Source organism: Girardinichthys multiradiatus, chromosome 8 (assembly GCF_021462225.1).
Source record: "Girardinichthys multiradiatus isolate DD_20200921_A chromosome 8, DD_fGirMul_XY1, whole genome shotgun sequence".
Taxonomy (NCBI): Eukaryota; Metazoa; Chordata; class Actinopteri; order Cyprinodontiformes; family Goodeidae; genus Girardinichthys; species Girardinichthys multiradiatus.
Genome location: NC_061801.1, coordinates 37,144,911 through 37,169,390, shown reverse-complemented (window position 1 = coordinate 37,169,390; position 24,480 = coordinate 37,144,911). Strand labels below are relative to the sequence as shown.

The window sequence follows — 24,480 nt, the reverse complement described above, 5'->3', positions numbered from 1 at the left end:
GGTGATTTGCCTTAAGGTTCACTCCTTAACGTTTTTCATTTGTGAATAATCCTTCTCACTGTAGAATGACACACTTAAAATTATTTGGAAATGGCCATATAACCCTTTCCAAATACAATCTAAAATGCCCAAACATGGAGTCATGTCCTTAGAGTTTCCTGTGCTCACCTTCTCTGAGGGTAAATTATAATTTCACATTAAGGGTGCAGGCCATCTGTTTATCGGTGACGTTTCCTGCAGAGCACTCTCCACTGGATCCATCTCCCCATGGAGCTAAATACCGGGAACACTCTCCTATCTGTTTGCACAAAGTTACTGCAACCGCTCCATCACACAAACACCACAGAGGACAAGTGGAGAAACCTCAGAGGATTTTAGGAAGGTGAAGCTTATTAATGCAGACTAATGCAGCATAAAAGCACATCTCAGAGAAAGAGGCAGAAGCACAGAAGCAAAATGTTCTCTTTTCTAAAATCTCTTCACAGTTTTTGATTTTTACTGTAATTTTTGTTTTCTGAGTTCAGCTAAAAGGAAACTTTGCTCTTACTGGGATATTAGAGTATGGTATGAATGAATGAAACAAATGATAATGAACATATGAGAACAAAAAAAAAAGAAATGGGCATATAAAAATCTATCACATTAATGTAAAGGGAAATACAATGTCAGAGCTTTAAAAAAGTATTTGCCCTCTTACAGTTTCCTTCTGTTTTTGATTTATTGCCACACTCAAACGTTTTAGAGTGATTGATTGATTTTACTCAAAGGTAACAATCGAACCAACCTAGCCCTATGTGGAAAGGTAATTGCCCCGTGAACCTAACTACTGCTTGTCCTACTCTTGCTAGCAACATCTACCATCGTTGGAGGTTTTTCAAGCATGAACAGTTTAATGCCACATGTCAATCAAATTAAATTCCAAACTTTGACTAGGCCAATCCAAACCCTGTTTTTAGCCCTTCAGAGGTTAGATGCAGGTGTGCTTTGCATAGTTGTCCTGCTGTAAAATCTGAGAGAGCTTAAACTTAAGTTTACTAACTGATGGTTGGACATTCCCCTTCAGGATTGTCTAAAAGAGGGCAAAGTTCATGGGTCAAGGTCCATGGTTTCAAGGTTAGTGTTTGTTCTTTTTCTGTAATCTTCTATAAATTTACACCAGATGTAACTCGATGAACACCTTCCAAACAGCTCCACTTTTATCTCACCAGTCCACATGACATTTTCCCAGATGTCATGGAGATCATGGACAGGAGATTTTAGATCAACCAACACCTCATGGCCACTGTTTTAGTACGGTGTAGAACCTGTGATGCTGTGGGCCCCTGCTTCTAAAGGCCATGGGGCCCTTGGTTGAGTGCATGATGTCACTAACTCTTTCAATTACCAAGAGCAGGTTGTATTGAAGTAGACCTGGACTTGTGTGAGAAAAACCAAAACTAGACCACAGGTTTTCTCTACGGAAGTGTTGTTTTATGCTTTTAATGCATTGATGTGGTCTGTACAGATCCACACATGAAAACCAACAGATAGAAAAAGAACGTTGATTCTGGATTAGTCTAGAGTTGTAAAACAAACTGCACAGATGCACTGATTGCAATTTTGTTGGTTTTACAAAAGTCTGATTTGTCAGTTCTCTTTTTTTAGGAACTATCCATAAAAGTACAAACAATTACATGTTTTACTTGTATCTGGTTAAGCTCAAATTTTTATTTATTATTTTATTTCACCAAAATTAAACAGTTTATAAAATCACTCCTATGCCAAAAGGACTTGAGGTTTTCGACTGTTGTAGTTGTATCTAAACAAAGTATGTGGGTTTTTAAAAGATAAAGATGGGTTTTAGACAGAGAAGGATGCTATACCCTAAACCTAAATGCTTGCCCCATCCCTAATTAGTCTCCAGCTTACAGATAAACAGCACAAATAACCTGGAATAACCCGTCATGACGCAAGTAAAAAAGTGCGTTTAGGTTAAAAGGTCAGCAGCCACAGTTAGGGGCTGCTTAGGAGCATCAATTTTACTGGGCCTGATTTAACTGCTGCAGAAAGGTCATATGTTTTACCCAATGAGACTAAACTAATTAGTTACAATTGACACACATGTATAAGTCATTATCACCAAAGCCATGGCGTGTTAACTCTCACTCTTAAAATGTTGGTTGTACTGAGTATGTTGCGGATCAAACCCTCAAAAGATCATCCTACTGGGGCTACAATGCTCATATTTAGAGTTCTTCCTGCACTTCAAGAAAAAATATGCTGACTCAGCTCTAAAAAAACCGAGCTAACAATTTCCATGGATGTTAGCAATTGGGCAGCTAGTAAACAAATGTTGTCATAGTTGGACTAATCCAAAATTCCTCCACAGTATTGTAAAACAGTGCATCTCAGTTAAATGGCTTAAAAAATGGACAACATTCATAATCAGGTAAAAAGCAACGAAGTCCAAAGCCTGACCACTGCTCAGTAGGGACGAGCAGTTATCGTTATCAGGATTTTTTTTTTTTGTCATCATGAGCTTTTGATTAATTGTGCCGACTATAAACTCTACTTAATGATGCTTACATACCACAAAAACTAAATGTTGTTGTGATTACTTCTCAGATTTTTTTCCACTGTTTGTTCTATGAGTGCTACAGTAAATATCAGTATTTTTTAAAATATAAATATATATAGTTATTGCATGCTCTTCAGTAGGGCTGAAACAGTTCATTGATTAATCGCAATTAATTGATTATTGAAAAAATCATCAATCACTTTAGTAATCTAACAATCGTTACCTGGAGTATACAAACTTTCAAACATGCAGTGTGCTGAAACAACAACCCACTCAAAGCAATAATTAAACTAAAACTATACATTTTGGTTGGAAGATGAAAAACCTTTGTCTGTAAATATGCTTCATCCAGACCTCCAGCTTTAGCTTCATCTGGTTGAAATTCTGTAAAAAACCTCCTATTAAGCACCTTTTTTTTAAATTGTCTGTTTTTGGAGTGAAAAAACAAGAAGAGGGTAACTTGGCACTTAAGTATGCTACAAGGGTTCTATTTTATCTGGAAAACATGCATTTTGATGTTAAATCCAAAATGCAGTATGCAAGTGACACTTTATGCCCTTTTTAAACTACAGAGGCATTTAGCATGTTATTGTTCTACCAGAAACGGCTGAGCTTTTTTTCACTAAAGACATGCTGTGTTATTTAGACAACACAGTGTTGATTTTTGTTTTTAACAAAGGAATCAAATAGTTTGTTTACTTGCATTTTCTTTTTAATATATTTCTATTACTCATAAAATAAGCTTAAGTTGAGTGTGCCAATTTTGTATCTGGTTACTCGATTAATCGTCAGAACAGTCAATCTACTGCTGAAAAAGAATGCAAGGGATTTCTAAATACTTTTAATTAGCACTTTTATCCTTAATGCAATAATACCATAAAATACCATGATAAAACTTCTAAGTCCTCATCGCCCATCCCTACTGCTCAGTCAGGTAGATATGTGAGATGTTAGTTTGCACAGTGTGAATTTGGGCAGATTTCACTCAGACTGGACGCTGCTTCATTGCTGTCAGAGCTGCATTATTAGGACAGTCTTCCTGCTTTTGTGATCAACCTTTTCAGAAGCCTTCAATTCATTTAGCAATGTCTGGGCAAGCATGGTTTAAATGCAGATTAACGACAATTAGAAACTTCATATTTACTTCAATTCAGGTTATTTATCAAACTAAGTTTTTACTAAAAGCATCTAAACCTACAAAGAACAAAACAATTGGTTCAAGTTCAAATCATCTCAAACTGGTTTCATGAACCTGACAGTGAGTTCGCTCTGCTCCACTGGCCTCCACAGTCGCCAGACCTCAATACAACAGAGCACCTTTGGGCCGTGGTGGAAGGAGGGATTTGCATTATGGATGTGCAGCCAACAAATCTGCAGCTATTTCAACATGGACCCACATTGATTAACATTAAATCCAAGAGGATTTAACAATGCTGTTAATATCAAAGCTACTAATAATATACTTAGAAGGAAGACTAGTCTAGTCTAGATTACAGGTAGTTCCAGGGAGGACTGCTGGTCGGTTTACTCTTATCTATATCAGCGGTCTGTTTCTTGGCAGTGCTAGTTAGCTGGATGTCTGTCTAATCACTGTTTTGAATCATCCGTAGGGTCGTTTCATTTCCATACCCAGCATTTTCCTCTACATTCACTGTAAGCTGTGATGGATTTTCATACCATCAGTTTGTCGTTTTCATCTGTGGATAAGGAGGCATCTTGTGCTGATTAGCTCGTAGTGCCATTAAAAATGCTGCTGCTCCTAAGGTGATCTGGTTCTTCTCTCAAACGTGATTAAAATTTAAAATCCTCAGACAAATCTTTCAGTGTCAGTGATTTAAAGTAGTTTAGTCCAACTTTCCTGTAGTGTTTAGCCAAGAGATGAGAGGTTAAGTGTAAAAGAATACAAACCAACAGAGAGCAAGGTGAGAAAGTGTTGGAGCAAGCAGAGAGGTGGAAGCAGATCCTGATGGGCTTTGATCCATGTCAATATGTCAGAGAGACAGTCTGAGATTCATCCGGAGACCGTGTGGCGTCAGGTAAGAATGACAGATAGAACTGGGTATTGTCAGCATAGCAATGGTGGATCTGGCCCAGTGAGGTGGTGTGTATTGCATATGACAAAGAGAAGAGGTCCCAGCACCAAGTCTTGGTCCTGTGGTAATACGACACCTGTGGTAATATGCTGCAGAGGTGTGACCAAGCCAGGATACGTTGAATGACCGACCATTGAAAATTAAGGCAGTTCTAAAGGCAAAGTATTTTCACACATTCAGAAGTGGATGCAGCTCCTATTAACAGGCCCATTTCCCTCCTCGCTGGAACCAAAATGTCTGCCAGAAAACAGCTAATTCCTATGCATCAGCACTGTTATCGGATTCAGCTGTATCGACTACCCATTGCAGCATGGTTTTCGATGGGCAGTTGTTGTAGCAGATGGCTGAGAAGGAACCCTGAAGGTGGATGATTGCGGTTAAACTCTGTAATAGAGCTGGGACAGGCAAAATACAAAAGATAAAATATGAGGAGAGAAGAAAGGAGGCGGAGGGTGATGGAGAAGTACAGGATGAGGGTTGAAATGTAGGGGGACAGGTTAAAGAGGAGAAAATTAGGCATGATTAAGAGATAGTATGATGGAGCGCTGTAGCAGAGTGTGCCAAGGAGCCAGAAGGTGTGGATAATAAGAATTTAGCCGTTTAGAATAATAAAAGATGTGTTACCAGAAATGTGTTGTTCACAGAAAGAAGAGCGCAAGGATTTAAAGTTAATTTAAAGTTAAAACATTTTCCAAAGATAATGTTGTAACTGGACACCCTATTTCTTCCTTTTTATATACAGTGCCTTGCGAAAGTATTTGTCCCCCTTGAACTTTTCAACCACTTGCCGCATTTCAGGCCTCAAACATTAAGATATAAAATTCAAATTTTTTGTGAAGAATCAACAACAAGTGGGACACAATCGTGAAGTGGAATGAAATTTATTGGATGTGTCAAACGTTTTTAACAAATAAAAAACTGAAAAGTGGGGCGTGCAATATTATTCAGCCCCTTTACTTTCAGTGCAGCAAACTCACTCCAGACGTTCAGTGAGGATCTCTGAATGATCCAATGTTGTCCCAAATGACTGTTGATGATAAATAAAATCCACCTGTGTGTAATCAAGTCTCCGTATAAATGCACCTGCTCTGTGATAGTCTCAGGGTTCTGTTCAAAGCACAGAGAGCATCATGAAGACCAAGGAACACACCAGGCAGGTCTGAGATACTGTTGTGGAGAAGTTTAAAGCCGGATTTGGATACAAAAAGATTTCCCAAGCTTTAAACATCCCAAGGAGCACTGTGCAAGCAATCATATTGAAATGGAAGGAGTATCAGACCACTGCAAATCTACCAAGACCCAGCCGTCCCTCTAAACTTTCATCTTGAACAAGGAGAAGACTGATCAGAGATGCAGCCAAGATGAACTCTGGATGAACTGCAGAGATCTACAGCTGAGGTGGGAGAGTCTGTCCATAGGAGAACAATCAGTCGTACACTGCACAAATCTAGCCTTTATGGAAGAGTGGCAAGAAGAAAACCATTTCTCAAAGATATCCATAAAAAGTCTCATTTAAAGTTTGCCACAAGCCACCTGGGAGACACCAAACATGTGGAAGAAGGTGCTCTGGTCAGATGAAACCAAAATCCAACTGTTTGGCCACAATGCAAAACGATATGTTTGACGTAAAAGCAACACAGCTCATCACCCTGAACACACCATCCCCACTGTCAAACATGGTGGTGGCAGCATCATGGTTTGGGTCTGCTTTTCATCAGCAGGGACAGGGAAGATGGTCACAATTGATGGGAAGATGGATGGGGCCACATACAGGACCATTCTGGAAGAAAACCTGTTGGAGTCTACAAGAGACCTGAGACTGGGACGGAGATTTATCTTCCAACAAGACAATGATCCAAAACATGAAGCCAAATCTACACTGGAATGGTTCACAAATAAACTTATCCAGGTGTTCCAGCTGTTCACGAACGCTCTCCATCCAACCTCACTGAGCTCCAGCTGTTTTGCAAGGAAGAATAGGCAAGAATTTCAGTCTCTCGATGTGCAAAACTGATAGAGACAAACCCCAAGTGACTTGCAGCTGTAATTGCAACAAAGGGTGGCGCTACAAAGTATTAACGCAAGGGGCCCAAATAATATTGCACGCCCCACTTTTCAGTTTTTTATTTATTAAAAATGTTTGACAGATCCAATAAATTTCATTCCACTTCACGATTGTGTCCCACTTGTTGTTGATTCTTCACAAAAAGTTAGAATTTTATATCTTTATGTTTGAAGCCTGAAATGTGGCAAGGGGTTGAAAAGTTCAAGGGGGCCGAATACTTTCTCAAGGCACTGTATAAAGTTACCATCTGACGACAACTTTGCATCATGTTGGATCATTGGCAGCTTTATAAAATGGTTTTTGCTCACTTACGAAACCTATTTTCTTGGATGAATGAACTCCTAGTTTAAGTTTGAGCTTCGGTCAAGTTGAAAATATAACAAACAAAACTAAAGGACAGTTTTATACAAGCTATCTCTACATCATACTGTATACTGGATGAGCAGCTTTTTACCCTGAGTTCACCAATTATACAGGTCCTTCTCAAAATATTAGCATATTGTGATAAAGTTCATTATTTTCCATAATGTCATGATGAAAATTTAACATTCATATATTTTAGATTCATTGCACACTAACTGAAATATTTCAGGTCTTTTATTGTCTTAATACGGATGATTTTGGCATACAGCTCATGAAAACCCAAAATTCCTATCTCACAAAATTAGCATATCATTAAAAGGGTCTCTAAACGAGGTATGAACCTAATCATCTGGATCAACGAGTTAACTCTAAACACCTGCAAAAGATTCCTGAGGCCTTTAAAACTCCCAACCTGGTTCATCACTCAAAACCCCAATCATGGGTAAGACTGCCAACCTGACTGCTGTCCAGAAGGCCACTATTGACACCCTCAAGCAAGAGGGTAAGACACAGAAAGAAATTTCTGAACGAATAGGCTGTTCCCAGAGTGCTGTATCAAGGCACCTCAGTGGGAAGTCTGTGGGAAGGAAAAAGTGTGGCAGAAAATGCTGCACAACGAGAAGAGGTGACCGGACCCTGAGGAAGATTGTGGAGAAGGGCCGATTCCAGACCTTGGGGGACCTGCGGAAGCAGTGGACTGAGTCTGGAGTAGAAACATCCAGAGTCACCGTGCACAGGCGTGTGCAGGAAATGGGCTACAGGTGTTGCATTCCCCAGGTCAAGCTACGTTTGAACCAGAAACAGCGGCAGAAGCGCCTGACCTGGGCTACAGAGAAGCAGCACTGGACTGTTGCTCAGTGGTCCAAAGTACTTTTTTCGGATGAAAGCAAATTCTGCATGTCATTCGGAAATCAAGGTGCCACAGTCTGGAGGAAGACTGGGGAGAAGGAAATGCCAAAATGCCAGAAGTCCAGTGTCAAGTACCCACAGTCAGTGATGGTCTGGGGTGCCGTGTCAGCTGCTGGTGTTGGTCCACTGTGTTTTATCAAGGGCAGGGTCAATGCAGCTAGCTATCAGGAGATTTTGGAGCACTTCATGCTTCCATCTGCTGAAAAGCTTTATGGAGATGAAGATTTCATTTTTCAGCACGACCTGGCACCTGCTCACAGTGCCAAAACCACTGGTAAATGGTTTACTGACCATGGTATCACTGTGCTCAATTGGCCTGCCAACTCTCCTGACCTGAACCCCATAGAGAATCTGTGGGATATTGTGAAGAGAACGTTGAGAGACTCAAGACCCAACACTCTGGATGAGCTAAAGGCCGCTATCGAAGCATCCTGGGCCTCCATAAGACCTCAGCAGTGCCACAGGCTGATTGCCTCCATGCCACGCCGCATTGAAGCAGTCATTTCTGCCAAAGGATTCCCGACCAAGTATTGAGTGCATAACTGTACATGATTATTTGAAGGTTGACGTTTTTTGTATTAAAAACACTTTTCTTTTATTGGTCGGATGAAATATGCTAATTTTGTGAGATAGGAATTTTGGGTTTTCATGAGCTGTATGCCAAAATCATCCGTATTAAGACAATAAAAGACCTGAAATATTTCAGTTAGTGTGCAATGAATCTAAAATATATGAATGTTAAATTTTCATCATGACATTATGGAAAATAATGAACTTTATCACAATATGCTAATATTTTGAGAAGGACCTTTATGTAGTGCAAAGTGAAAATAATCCACATTGAAAGACTGAGACTCAAATACACAAACAAAATATCAGAAATAAATCACTTTACAAAATATGTACAGGCAAAAAGATGCAAAAATATAATCTGGGTTTAGATTTTTTTCTTTAGTCTCTCAGTTATTTCCTTGTTTTGGGCTAACTGGCATCAGTTATAGTTTTGTTATAATTGTTGTTTTTTGTAAAATTTTCCTTCCTTCCAGTTGTACTTCCGGATTTAGTCTGCAGTTGGTTTCCTTTTACATTTAAACACGTTTGGGCTTTTTTCTCTTTTTCGACACCTTATGGGTTGAAGAACCAAGCAGGACTAGAGTCTCATCAAGGTAATTTTAGGTTTAGTTTAGGTTTTTGGATTTTTTGCTTCAAATTAGGGAAATTTTTTTGGTTACAGAACAACACATCTGACTGTTTTACTTTTTAACCAGACAATGTCTTAAAAAAAAGAAAAACACAACACTGCATGGACAGCATCCCCTCTTACTCCCTCCCCCTCCCGTTGACAGGTGTGGCAGATGGCTGCTATCATGGGGCCTGGTTCTGCTGGAGGTTTCTTCCTGTTAAAGGGGAGTCTTTCTTTCCACTGTCACTGCATGCATGCTCAGTATGAGGGATTGCTGCAAAGTCAATGACTCAGTGAAACTGGTAGCCCACTGTCGCTACATGCTCATCCAGGAGGCGTGATTGCTGCAAGTGAGTGACTTGGTGCAGTCCACTGGGTTTCGTTAGAAAACAGCTTTAGCAGTTTGAATTGTTTGATTACCAGGATAATTTTGGAATGTATGTAATTAACTTGTCTCTATGATTGGACTGAACTGACTTGTAAAGTGCGTTGAGATGATATTTATTGGGAATTGGCACCATATAAATAAACTGAATTGAATTTAGAGCGTGATTATATCTCAAAGATTAAGGCAGAAACATTCATGTCTCAATAACAGGCAAAGGCTGCAGTGAGAAAATTTAATGAACAATGTTAAATGTGCTTCTTAATGCATCCTTCTGGTCAGTCCCATCTCTGCGTATCCACAACTTATAGCTCCATAGTTTAGTTTTTCCCTGAGCCATGATTTCCAGGCACAGTGTATTTTCCCCGAAACAGCTTGTAGCTCAAAGCTACAACACACCGGCCTTGCGGGGAAAAAACAAACTCAGGCTAAAATTGATCAAAAACTTCTCACATAACTCTTAAAAAAGCTTCCCAAAAAAGTGATTTCCGTAGCCTCAACAAGTATTAATCTGTCGAAGCCAGCAGCTCACAGTACCTTGGAGCCTCATGATTTAGAAACCAAGGTTAAAGATCTGCAGTGGAGTTTTGCAGAGGGGAGCCAGGGGATAACTTTTCTAAGCACTAAATGAGGCAACAGCAGAGTAGCTTTCTTAAGACATTAAACAACTATTTTCATGTGATCCCATCTTTAAAAAATTACTGGAAAAGCATTTGATATTCATGTGCTTATTTGCATGGGGTTTTACTCATTAGATGTTAAAAAAAGATTTTTCATCACATCACGCCCTACATGTAGATGGCTCTGAGATCAGTTGGAGAACTACATGAAGGTAAATGTTTCAGAGAAGAACATTCTTGGTGAAGTTACTTTCGAGCTCCTAAGGTAGCTTTAGTTATATGTAATGTTGGGCAATTACATGTAATCCCAATGTTTCTGCCCTTTGTGTGTCGACCACCATGCTGCTCAAAGCCATTTTACCCAGACTGAACATTAAAAAGCTCTGATACCATCTGACACACTGATCAAGCGACATAAGTAGGACAATTCAATGACAGTGCAAACGTTTGACTGCCTTTTCTCTTCAGCCTTACCGGGTCCACATTTTCTCCAGACAGAACGTTGAAATGTAGTTATCGATGCAGTAATATGGGTCTGAGCCATAATATTGTTTACAACAGAGTTGTGTTGTTTGCAGCTTTCTGGCCCAGTCCTTCCTTTTTTTTATCCAAAACTGCAGTGATCAAACCTTGTTTAAACAAACTTAATTTAGATGCCTAAAATATAAGAACAGCAACCCTATATGTACAACATTTGTGGCAAAGATCATTGAGACGCAGTTTATCAACAAATCAGCTCTGTTTTGATAAAAAAAAAAATATCTTTCAGGTTTTCCAGTTAGACTTTCAACCCTTCCACATTTTTTTCGGCAGTTATAAATCAGGTCAATGAAAAACTACTTTTGGGGTTCCTCAAGGCTCCTTTCTCAGCCCACTTGAATTCATTATCCACATGCTCCCCATACCTTAGCTTATGGAGTACTACATCTCTAACCATACTTATGTTGATGACATACAACTTTATATTCCACTGTCACCATATGACCCAATCCCTAGAGTCACTGAGTAAGGGCGTCCATTATATCTATGGGTGGATGGGTCAGAATTTAGCTTCTGTGCTCCTCAGCTCTGGAACAAACTCCCTGAAAACCTGAGATGTGCAGGAACTGAGGGTTCCTTTAAGTCAGGACTAAAAACATTACTTTTTACTGCAGCTTTAACATAAAAGTTAATTTTGTTAGCATGTCTTGAATTAAATCTCTCTATAGTTGTTGTATTTCTTATATAATTTTCTGTAACTTTGGTTTTTTACTTTTCTAAAAAGAACTTTGAATTACCTAGTGTATAGATGGTACTATACAATCCTGTCTTTCCTTCCCTTGCCTAAAAATCTGGCCTGCCATTTACTCATTTAGAATAGTTGTTATTCTAATTTTCAGTTGAATAAAATAAAAATAAAAAACCTAGAAATATGATGACAAACTGATGTTAGCAAACCATTTATCTGTTTATTTCACTAACTGGCACGCTTATTCTTGTTGCTTGTTGTCAACATTTTCTTAACTGTTTGCGTTAAATCACAGCTGACTGCCAGCTGGGGGAAGGGGCTGGGCTACTCTGAGCTTCATACATGGAGGGGAAAACTCAAACTTATTCATGCCTCAGAAGTGTATATTATAATCCAGACTACAGATCTTTTTTAAAGTGGGTTTCTTTTTGTTTTACAGAAACAAATCATAGAAGTGTTGATATTAACAGAACACTGTCTTCATAGCCAAAAACATTATAAATTCCAATAGCAATCTTTACCCACTGCATCTAATTTGCTAAAAAGCTTAGCTATTCCCATTGATCATGAATGCATCACTTGCTGGCTTGTTAATTGGCATAAAATTTTCTTTGGTTTTGTGAAAGCTAAAGTTTGGCTGTTAATCTTACAAAATGAGAAAGAAAAGTAAAACTCAGGCACCAAACAGTATGCTGTATACTGGGAGCCAATAAACAAGGAGCAGAGCTGGTCTTCAGTTTATAAAGAATAATTTATTACCTGGTAAACAGATCAGATGAGGAACTTTGTCAAAGTTAATACCTTCGACTTTGGCTGCGTTGTAAAACAGCTTTCATGTTGATCTCAGGTCCTTCCGGCCGTGTCCAACTTATTCTTAAAGAATTTGTCGTGCTAATCTATGCTGAAGAGTCAAGCCGCTACATAAGCTTTGTTTTAAAGTTGGAATGGTTGAAATGTAGTTCTGCTATTGGAATATGTAGGAGGGCATCTATAGGGTTTGTTTTTATCCTGTTGCTGGGAGGGTTTATAATGGAAAAACATAGTGCATAACATGAAAATGTTAGAACTACAGAGAATAGTTTGATCATCAGAATTATCGCCTTAAAAAGATAAAAACTGGACTTATTGAGCAAGAGAAATATGGGCTGCAATATTTATAAATCCTAATTTAAAATATTGGTTTTATTATTGCAAATTGTACACTTTTAGGATCCTCTTTATCTTCAAACCCCTCAGAGATATTAGAAATAGCTTTACAGCTTTTATAGTTTCCAAGCTAAATAGCACAGAACGTGACATTTCAGACATTTAAGGTCACTTTTTTCAAATTGGTTTGCAGTAAATTCTGAGACATAGATCCAAACTTGAGATATAGTATCTCTCATTCTAAAAATAAAAGTATACTTCCTTGCAGTGGTGGGCACAGCTAACCAAAAAGTTAGCTTTGTTAATTCATATTCCGCTAACCACTAATATTAGCTTTGCTAACGCTAAACCGCCAAACAGATTAGAAAATTAGTGGAAGCTAACGCTAATTGCTAACCACTAACCGCTAAGATGACTGTCACTCAGTCACCTTCCATAACTTGAAGAATAACTGAATACTTTGTAACTGCATTTGAAAACTGCCTTTAGCTAGCTGCCGCTGCATCGCACAATGAAGTGTATACCTGTTGTAAACCAATAAGGTGCCTAACTGTCAAGACATGCTTACAACAGAAAGGAATAAACTTGTGAATTTTGTTATCGGTCTTAACCTTGGTCAAACCTTATTTAGCGGAAGCTAAACGGTTTCTAAAGTTAGAAAAAATGTTAATCCGCTAAACGAAAGAGTAGTTCCAATATTAGCTGTCAGCAGATTAGCAGAGCGATGCCCACCACTGCTTCCTTGTATAACTGCATGACATTTTCATGCAGTTATACAAGATTTATGTCTTGAATAACTGTTATGTTATACAAGACATACATGACATGATTCATGTCATGTTTTCTTACCAGCATGTAAACAATTAAAAGCAAAGCAAAGCAATTTGCTTTATACAGTTTTTTATTTTTTAAATTAATCTGATTTCTAAAAGACTGCTTTTCTGCAGGCTTTCTCACATACTGTGCATTTAATTTCAAGAAAGCTTTTCTTTGGATACTGTTTGTGCATGAACATTTCACTGCAGCTCTGATTTAAGGCATACCAGGTTAAATATTCTTTGTAGGTATGTTTTGTCCCTTTTCCGGGTCTTATCTTTAGCCCCTTTCCTTTAAACTACGTGCACCTATTAGACTTTAAACAGTTTAAATTGCAGGTCAGAGCATTAATCTGGTTCTATATTTTACTCATGCTTTTACTTTTTCCACATTTTCCACCATTTTCACATTTCCTCATACTGAAACCACAAACTTCATTTAATTTGACTGGGATTTTATGTGACAGTCCAACACAAAGTATTGCATGAATCGATGGTTTTTAAAAATGTTGTTAAATAAATAACGGAAAATTGTGGGATATTTTTTTATTTTGGCACCTCAGAGTCAGTACTTTGAAGAAACACGGTTGCTGCAGTTCCCGCTGCATATCTTTTGGCGGTACCAGCATGTAAACATCTAGAGAATTACATTTTTGACAGTTCTTTTTAGCAAAGCAGCTCAAGCTCAGTCAGATTGAAAATAGCACCAGTTATATAATAAGCATCAGTTATCATGTTTTGCCACAGATTCTTAATTGGATTTATGTCTGGACTTTGACTGGGCCATTTTAACACGTGTTCCTTTGGTGTGCTGTTCTGTAAGAATAGCTTGATGTGTGCTCTCAAAAGAAATCCTGCCAACACAATCATAAGGTTTTGTGTTTTTCACTGATCTCTCTGAGCTGATCATGCTGAGGTTCTGAAGTTCACCTGAGTCACCTGACCTTTTGCTCTTGTTAGAGCCGTGAGCTCCTCTTTTAAAACCACATATTTTCTCTCAGGCTTTAAATGCGTAGTGGGTGTTGGTTTTATGTCCACATTTGAATTTTATTGCTTCTACTAGTGTTCTCTATATTTTGCTTTTATCTGTACAGTACTTTGGCTTCTGTGTTTATTTTTAGATTGTTAGTTTTCGGATTGATACTAAGATGGTTGCATTTGATTTTATGTGAGGGTTTTAGAGCAAAAGTCGCTGAATACAAAACCACGTCATCAGTCTTCGGATAGAAAACGTGTACCACTTTTCTGTAACCTCACAATTATTCACTTCTTTTTATTGGCCTTAAACATAAGTATAACATAATATAATGCAGAATGAGGTTGTAACAAAATGTGGAAAAAAAATTAAAGTCCAAGGCTATTGATACCTCAGGATCAGGAAAAGCTGTCCCTAAAATATTATTAGTGCCACAAACAGTGTTGTTTCGTCTCCTTATTTTCAAAGCTCATTAAAGGATATCCCTGATGAGGCGTCATGTGTTGATCTCCGTTTCTGTGAAAACATTACCTCAGAAAGCTGAGAAAATAAGGAACTGAAGAAAGAGATGGGACAGGGGGAAACAATTCTTCACTTCCCTGTCACCACGTTTGGCACTTTACATTTAAATTTGTCATCAAACAGTAAGAAATGGCTTTATTGTAAGACTGCAGAATCGAGAGAAGATGCAACCGTGGTTCAGAGGTTTTCTGGGTTAATCCCTTCAATGCCCTTTTGTTAGTCATTCTAGAAATTTTATAATGGGCTTTATAACTTTACTCATTTTTTTATAGGATAATGTGTTACAGAGCTAGTTGATGTAACTGCCAGCTGGTTCATGAGTTGTAATACTAAGCTGCCGCTGATGCTGCTGCTCATCAGGACTCCAGATGGAGAGCATTTAGTTACAATTTGCAACCATTTTTACAGACCAAATTTTACAACAAGGTGCACAAGTTGACTTTAAAATGTGTATTTTCAGAGGCAAATTTAAAAAAGTAAAATAAAATAAAGAGAATAGAATGATGGACAAGAAAATGAAAGGAAAATTGGACTGAAAACGCAACTAATCATGCCTAGATGGCACAGTCAAAGGCCACTCTAAACAAATAAGTTTTTAATCTTGATTTTAAAGCAACTTAGGGTTTCAGCGGTTTTACAGTTTTCTAGCAGTTTATTCCAGATTAGTGGAGCATAAGAACTAAAAGCTGTATTTATAATCAGTCCATGTTTTACCTGAGAAGTTTAACTGCATTATACTAATGCGACAATGAAATTATTATTCTGACCCAGTCTCTAAACCTCTCTATTATTTAGTTTTGAAACAGGTCATCTGGCCTTAAAAGCTGTTTCAAACTAATGCTTTGTGTACTGAATTTGAGAAACTAAAATGCTGATAGATTTAGATGGTAGCTGCACTATAACACCCCATCATATGGCTCTGAAAGACAAATTTATCAATATACTCAAATATGTCTTGTCAGCTAAGATGCTGCTACAATCAGACTGTTACTCTTTGTTTGCTGATTTGTTTGTTTTAGGCAAACAGTTGTTATTGAAATGAGAAAAGTTGCTGAACAGCCATGTGTAGCATCTCGCTGCAATCAGTCAACCCGCCGTCTGCGGCTTGATTTGTTTCCCTATCTTTTTGAAGAATGCTTTGTTATTAGATGGTGACATCGAGTCGGACATGAAGCGTAAACAACGGGTGCTGGCGGTTGTTGTTTAATTGCCCAGAATGCAAGGCTGTGGCCGCTCCTCCTTCAGGTGTTAACGCAGGAATTGATCACAAATAATGAAGCGTTTATACACCAGGGCAGGGCCCGTCTACTCTCATATACAAGTGTAATGAGAAGTAGGAGGAGGAGGAGGAGGAAGAGGAGGAGGGGAACATGCAGCAGCAGATTAATGAGATGAGAGAAAAGAAGCGGAAAGGAGAAATCAGCAGCAGCTAAAGGACGGCAGCAGCAAGCTGCAGCACTTCATCCACATGAGGTTGTTTGAACCTAAATTCCCTACATGAGCAGAGCGTGAGGACATTTCTTCAATTTAAAATGAAAAAAAAAAAATTAAAGGTTAGGTTACTTTAAGATTACGGTTGAGCTGAGAAGGAAGAAGGTGATATTTGAGGTTAAGATGAGAATAAGTCCTCAGGAAATGAATGTGAGCCGGCGTAATACCCTGAGCGAGTTTCACAATGAAGACATTTACTGAACGATTAATATGGCGAATTGGCATTATCTAATTTGTTCCTCTGTATTTAATGGAGTGGTTTTAATGACGGTTATAAAAGTAAAACAGCGTGTATTTAGAGCCAGAATCACAGTTGTGTTCATTTACAAAATGCAACAGGTGCAAATAAACTGACATGATTAACCTAAGCTAGTTTTATTAGTCCCTGCAAAGAAAAAGCCCTTAACTATTAGGAGGTTGGACATGACTAAAGAGAAATCATCTCCTTAACTAGAGAACAAAACACAAGATGTCTTGAAACATGCAGAAACACAAATAATTTATGCATGCATTTGTTTTTGAACACCTAAAATTCAGTATCTCAAAGAACAGTTCTTAGCACAAGGTTGTTAAGTTATTTAAGATTTTATCACATTAGTGGTTTTAACCCCACAGAGCTCAACGAGACAGGGAAATAGAATCAACATTTCCATTTGTCTTCTGTATTTTCTATATTACTTGGTTAATTCTTCACTCTTTTGTCAAACGATAGAAACAAATTATTTAAAAAAAAAAAAAGCTTTTCTTCAGTTTTTTTTTTTTAGTCAGGATCTTCTTAATGGTTAAGGTTCGTGTTATGTTATGTAAAACCAAGTTATTCAAACTAAATATATTTACTCACGTTTAGCTACTATACATTTAGCTCATATATGTTCAGGAGTCTCTTTCAGTGTTGGTTGCTCAGATTATATTTCAGGTGGTGAGTTTTTGATGTGGTGTTGTATGGTCCATACACCAGATCTTGCAGCAGATCTTGTGTTTTTTATCAGTGTTCCACAGCATGTTAGCTACGGTTAGCTTACAGTAGCATGTTTGGTTTATATTAAGACATTTATATTAACTAGATGCTATGAAGGCAGGAGAAAGCAATACATTTACTTTGAAAAGGCAAAGGTTTTACTTTTTCACTATTTCAGGGCACAATATAGTTGGACATAGTATGAGCAGCGCGGACTCTTCGCTCACTGTCCGCGGGTTTGATAGTCGAGCGTACCCATTTTCTAAATTTCAGGTGACAGATTCCTTCATTTCCCATGCTTTCTGCCATGGCGTCATCGGACGGGGAGGCAGAGCTGTGGCCATGTAGCTTTAGAAAAAGAAAATAAGGCCATTAAAAAAGACTAGAGACCAGTACACCAGTCAGTGCGGCACAGAGAGTGGCCGTGACACTGAGCATACTCGCGACCGGCTGCTTGGAAACAGTTCGGTGTGGAGACTTTTGTTTTGCCCTTAAGTTCCACCAGTTTTATGGAACCTAGTTTAGCAATAATATAACCTATGTTATATTTAACCTTGTGTTATGAAGGGTATTTGTGGCCAATGTCACAATTATTTAGGTTTGTTATATAGGGGGCAGCAAGCAACTCAGAAACCCAAAGAACAGATGCTACACAAGGTTAAAATGAATATTAAGTTATTTCAATAAGTACATAAATATCATATAAAATAATCCATACATATACATATACATAAAATGGGTTTAATGCTATAACCTAAGCTAGGCCATTTAAAATCGATTAAAATAGTAAAAATCTCTGTGGTTTAGTTTCTTGTTACACAAAGAAAACGGCAAGACCCAAAAGACCGGGGCTATGCTCCAAGCTAGACAAAAACATGGTCAATGTAATTGTATTATTAGTGTTTTTTTGGGAACTATTTTAGACAAAATTGTCTGAACCCGAGTTTGCAGCGTACACCTGGTAGCTTTGTCGAATTGAGGTCAGATCACGCCACTCCATAAATGAACGGCTCCAGAGTTCATTTGGAGCCGTTCCAAGACCACCTACTCCAGAGGGGGGAAACGATTCGGAGCACGTTTTAAATTGACTAAACATCTCAGGGGTGAAGACACCTTAACATACATGCTGCTAGAAATTTTTCCAAAGAGCCAGATTTATCTATTTTGTAAGCGAGGGAAAACCTTAGTAGCCTCCTATTAGATAGCTAAGTGGCAGTGTATAGCAACAGGTAGGGGAGGGACAGTGCTGTTACTTTATACTTCTTACAGCCTGAGAAAACTCTGTTCATCGGGCTCTTTCTCTGGAATCTACAGATCTATAATAATGTGATGTACTTTTTAATTAAAACCCCAACGTTTTAAAAGCTTGGTAGTAGTAACTGGTACACGATAAGAAGCTGGAACCATGCTGATTTTTCTTGTCACGATTATAAGCACTTCTATGGATTCAGTATTTATCCAAACAGAAAAGCTCCAATAAAATATATTTATTGGATCCTCTCAAGGGCAATCCAAGGCTGCTGATTTGTTAATCAAATGTTTTTTTGACTCTGTAAAATAAATTTATTTCAATTACTGATCTTCACATCTGTGCATCAATTCGCTTTGTGGTAATCCCTTTCTGTTTCAAGCTACATAAGCATTATTATTACCTGAAATGTCTTTGAACCAATAAGAAGTGAAGTAGCGTTGCGGTACTAAAATCCCACAGTTGTGAACCTGCAGATTGCTCTCTATAAACCACTAATCCTCCTCCATATTACAGGCGCTTGGTTTGGACCAGAAGATTTCCTCATTATTGTTCCTGTACATATAAAACCTCTGAATTAAAATTGGTCGTACCTGGTTTTTATCTTCACTGTTAAAGGCATGTCCTTAGTTTGACTCCAAGCCCTGGAGCATATAACCCCACTTTATCAGCTCGCCAGTTAATAGGCTTTTTCCACCACAGTGTCGTTGTAGGAAAGGCAGAGGTGCTACTCATAACGTTAGCAAGCATTCTGTTTCACTAAGCCTCACTGGAAGCAAGAACAATGTCTCGTTGAGCCGGCGGGCTGCAAAGCAGAAACTGAATTAATAATCCAATTATTTACACCTGTTGTTTTGCTCGCTTTGACATGTCAGCGTGTCCTGCTGGGAAGCAGCTGCGGTTTATCACTGAAATCTGTCACCTGCATCACTAGCTGTTGCTTTCCAGAAGCATCTGCTGTACTCTCAGGAGTTCTTCTACAGGTGTCTGCAAGCAAATTCTCCTGGTTTTTTGGTTTGAGAATTTTACTCAGTTCATAACAGGTGAACATTAAGGTTTCTGTACCGACGGTGAGATTTTAGAGTAGGAGGTTGGTGTTATTCAGATTAAAGCTGACAATGATGCAATAAAAGCTTTAAAATGAATTTCTGCCTTATTGCTGTAGCAAAACCTCCCAAACATTCGGAGTAAATCCAACCTTCAGTTTGAGTCCTCCGTTCTCTCTAGAGGTCTCTTCTCTTCAGCTCATTCACAGGTTTTCTATAGAGTTTGGGTCTGTGGAGTGAGATGATCATGGAAGAAAGTTGATTTCGTGTCTGTTGATCCATTTCTGTGTTGATTTGACATGTTTTGGATCTTTATCCCCCAGAAAGATCCAATAACGACCTGTTTTCAGTTTTCTATTAGAGTCCCTATTTCGGTTTGAAAGAGAAACAGGCCCACAGCACCACAGGACCTCCACTATACTTACCAATGAGCATGCAGTGCTTTTCCAGCAACTGCACCTGGAGTTTGTCCCCTAAAAGGTCAATTTCATTGTTGACTCCATGATGCCACTCTTTGCTCTTGTTTTCTAACAATGAGCTTATTTTAATCACCCTCCTCGCAGTTTGTTTGTGGTACCAAGAAAAACGTGGGTATTCATCACAGGTTAAATAGTTTTAAACTTTTTAACTACTTCTATCAATGTTTATTTGGACAAGTTTAAGCTAGCTCCCAATTATTTTCAGACTTATGATCTAAATGGCATGTTCTCTTGTCTTTCCCATTTTGATCTGTGGCTCTTTGACATCATAAGTAGAAATAAAACGCTTTTGTTACATTTGTTTTGTAGGAATTATTGGGGTTCTGCAATAACTGTGGCACCTGTGACTTTAGTCAAAAAACTTTTATTAACATAAGAATGTTTTTCCCCAACTGAATAAAAGTACTCAACGGTTGGATTTGTTCAGTGTGGGATTATGTTACTGAAATAAAAAATGAATTTATTTTAATGCTAGTTCACATTTGCAAAGGGGGCTGTGGAGGTAGTTTAATCTGGAGTGAACGAAGACTGAATTGAAATCTGAAATTATATAAAAGTGTGGCAACAAAATCTAAATATAAAAGCTTAAAAATGACAAGTTACAGGTTAAAGGTTAAGTGCACCAGAGCCAACAAGGATAACAATTGTGGTTAAGGGTAAAAGTTTTCACAACCCAGTATATTTAGGTTTAAAATTATTTTCATTTTTTCAAGAAGTTTGTTTCTGATGGGAAACGAGATGGCCGTCTCTCAAAAGATAACAAAACAACTTAAAAGGAGGATTAATTCAATAAAACTATTTTAACTGTTTTTCTTTAAGTCTTGTTAAAAAAATTACTTGTCAATTTTTTTATTCTCTTCTTGATTATCATTGGAAAAACAATTATTGGGATCAAACCCTTGTAATAATTGCTGAGCAGCTTTTTGCATGTCTCCTCTGGTATTTTGGTGATGAGCTCCTAGTCTTTGAAGTTGGAAGGCCTCTTTGCCAACACCCTAATCTTTAGCTCCCTCGGGACTCTGCCTTGGACACTCCAAAACATCAATATCACTTCAAGTCAGGAGAAACGTGGATAAATTTAATAGATTACTGCCAGGGGTAGGCCTAATGGACTCAAATGTAGTTCCACTTACGTTTTTATCTTGTGTGGCCAAACTGGGAGCTGATGCAGCCTGCATGTATTCGCATAGCTACTCCTTTTAAATTAATGTGATTTAATTGATCACAGTAAATTCAGCTAATCTGACATGTAAATATGTGTAATTTAGCATATCTGTTCCTGATTTTAGCATCTTCTCTAACTAAAAGCAGCTAGATTAAACAGCTTGCAAATAGAGTAAAAATGCCTTTCTCCCCCAAAGGACTCGGCTTAAATCAGAAGCATAACTTGGTGTTTTTACTTTTGCAGCAAGTATTGAGGGTAATTGATTGCTTCTCTAAATACATTAGGAAATTTTTGTATTTTCTCAGCAGTGGCTTATTCTTAGTAGAAAATGGTGTATTTATTATCATTAACAGCTTTGTTGTGTTGTGCAGGTTGTAAAGAGGAAACAGGTCTTATTTACAACCAGAGCAGCTCTTCTCCCCTCTTCAGCTCATGGTATCTTTGTACTCCCAAAACATGAATTTTTATCATGAGCTCATTTGACCGCTGAATATTTTAGTGACAAATGTGATTACCTTCTTCTTACACACATGCATGTTGGGATCAGACTGAGCAGCAACGCAGTATCTCCACTTTTTCACGCTCAGGCAGATCTGCAACCAGGGAATAAAAAAGGACTAGGAGGTGCAGTTTATTTTCTGAAAACCTAATAAGCTGTCAGTAACGTGTTCCTAGTTTTCTTTTAGAGGTGCGTTTTTCCAGTTGAGCTTAAATTGGGAATGCACGATAAAACTGGGATGAAGAGGGGATACTTGCAGGGAAGGTGACATCGGTCCAAGTTCTGGCTAATCTGATCATCTTGTTAGTTGAGAGAAACAGCTTAAAAATGTGTCTGAAGATAAATAAATAAAGATTGTCTTTAAAACTGACCCTAACCTTGAGCCGTGGTCATAATGAAAGGCAAGCAAGTTCATTTGTTTGCAGGGTCTCTGCGCAGTCTTAAAATAAATGGAAAAGTATCTAAAAATATGATTTGAGGTCTGGATAAGTATGGAAAATTTTTTTATTAATTATGGAAACATTTTTGAGTTTCATTACTTGTTCTATTTTCTCACAGATAAAATTCTACATTTCTAAAATTATTTGCTCCTTTTCATTGATTTATATTTAAATGACTTCAACATTTTGCCCATCAGTATTTAGATTTCAGGGCGAAAACCCAGACAAATACACATAAATCCTATAAATTAGTTTTTATTATTTCTTTTAGGCATGTGAAGGAGTGTGTGCATAGTTGTTTGTGTGTTGCCCTGCGATGGACTGGCGACCTGTCCAGGGTGTACCCCGCCTCTCGCCCATAGACTGCTGGAGATAGGCACCAGCTCCCCCGTGACCCACTATGGAATAAGCGGTAGGAAATGACTGACTGACTTTTTGCAAGTGAACTATTACTTGTAAACACGCGGGTGACGATCATTGTTCCCATTGGACAGAAATGACGGGGGCGGGACAGAGCACAGACCCGGAAATTTAGGAAAACATCTGTAGACGTGCTGCGTGCAGCTCCTCTGTTCTGCATATTTGTGCCGTTATTACAGCTGCAATATTATTGTGAGGCTGAAGAGCAGCTCATTCAACACAGACTTTGAGACGTTCCATTTATAATTCTGGAACCCCGTCGGAGAATACGTGCTGACGTTCTCTACGTGTCTCGTCCCACAACATCAGGTATGATTACCTTACAACACACACCTTTGCTACGTGGGCTTTTTATGTCCAAAGAGACGTACGCTTTTTGTAGTTGGTTCGGATCGGGGCCGGTTTGTACTCAGACCATAAGCGAACCGCACCAGAGTCCGTTTGGAAGCGGACCGAGACCACCTCAAAAGTGGGTCTCGGTCCGGTTGTTTGGTCCGGACCAGGGTTCGCTTGAGTGTATTCACACCTGCACAAAAAGGACCAAGGAAGGAAACGAACTCTGGTCTGTTTAAAGCGGACCAGAAGTGGCAAGTGTGAATACACTCTAAGCATCACAGTATTTAAAATGGAAATGAACAAACTTCAGATGCCCAAAAACGCTGGGAAATAACCCTTTACCGTGCTGCCACCTCAGAATCCAGCTTTAGTTTTGAGTTACTTCAGGATTTGTGGAACATACAGATAATAAAACGTCACTTCTGTACGAGCATTTCCAAGGTAAACATTTTAACTCACAATAGCAAGAAAACGAAAGTTTCTGTCTGGAAAAGTAGACAATCTTGAGGTGGACATTGCTTAGGAAATCTGTGTGGATAAAACACCATTCATACACAAGGTAATTCAGGGTAAGCTTGTATACAAACGAATTTAAGGGTTCTACTGTTCTGGTTTCTCTAAAACTAGAGTAGTCTTTTAAATGAAGGTGAAACATTTTTAAGACTCGAGTGAGAAGTTCAGGTGGCTTCTGTTTAAGCATTAAGGATTACGAAACGTTTCGATGTCTTCCGCCTATCCTAAAGCAACTCTCTCCAGCTCATTCTGGGGATCCCAAGGCTTTTCCAGGCTGGAACAGATATGTTTCATCCAGAACGTTCCGGGCACCAGGTCCCCTCCTCGTGGGATATGCTCAGAAATCCTTCAAAGTGAGCCACCCAGGAGGCATCAGGACCAGATACCCAAACCATCTCAGCTTACTCCTTTCTATGTGAAAGAGCAGTTACTCTTCTTCAACATTCCCCTACATGATGGAGCTCCTCACCCTGTCACCCCACTGAGGAAGCTCATTTCAGATCCTTGTTTTAGGGTTCTCGTTCTTTTGGTTCTGATCCATTTCTAATGACCATAGGTAAGAGTTGGGACGTAGACAGACCTTTGCTTTTTGGCTCAGCTCTTTCTTCACTTGTAGAGACCAGAGCAGTGCCCACATTACAACAGTCTATCAGTCTCCTGTTCCGTTTGCCCTCATCCATGAACCACACAGAGAAATGCTTAAATTGTTCCAGTTAAGGTAGGCTCTGGCCCCCAACCCGGGGGCAGAAGTCCACCTTTTTACTTGTGAGAACCATGGCGTCAGACCCAGAGGAGCTGACTTTGATCCTAGCCGCTTGACCCTTGGCTGCGAATAACTCCAGTCCACGCTGAAGGTCATGGCTTATAGACGTCAACAGAACTGCATCGTCTGCAAAAAGTGGACATGGGACCTTGAGGTTCCCAAACCAGACACTTTCATCTCCATTACTCTGCCTTGAGGTCCCTATTTATTTTTCTCATGGGATCCACCAGGTTAAACCTCAGGGGTTACAGTTTCAAGT

General features: G+C 38.7%; 1 protein-coding gene across 5 annotated transcripts in view; it reads left to right on the top strand.

Moving 5' to 3' along the window:
• whrna (whirlin a) overlaps positions 1–24,480 on the top strand; it is a 213,493-nt gene that overhangs the window by 134,756 nt on the left and 54,257 nt on the right. The gene's annotated exons all lie outside the window — the stretch shown is intronic.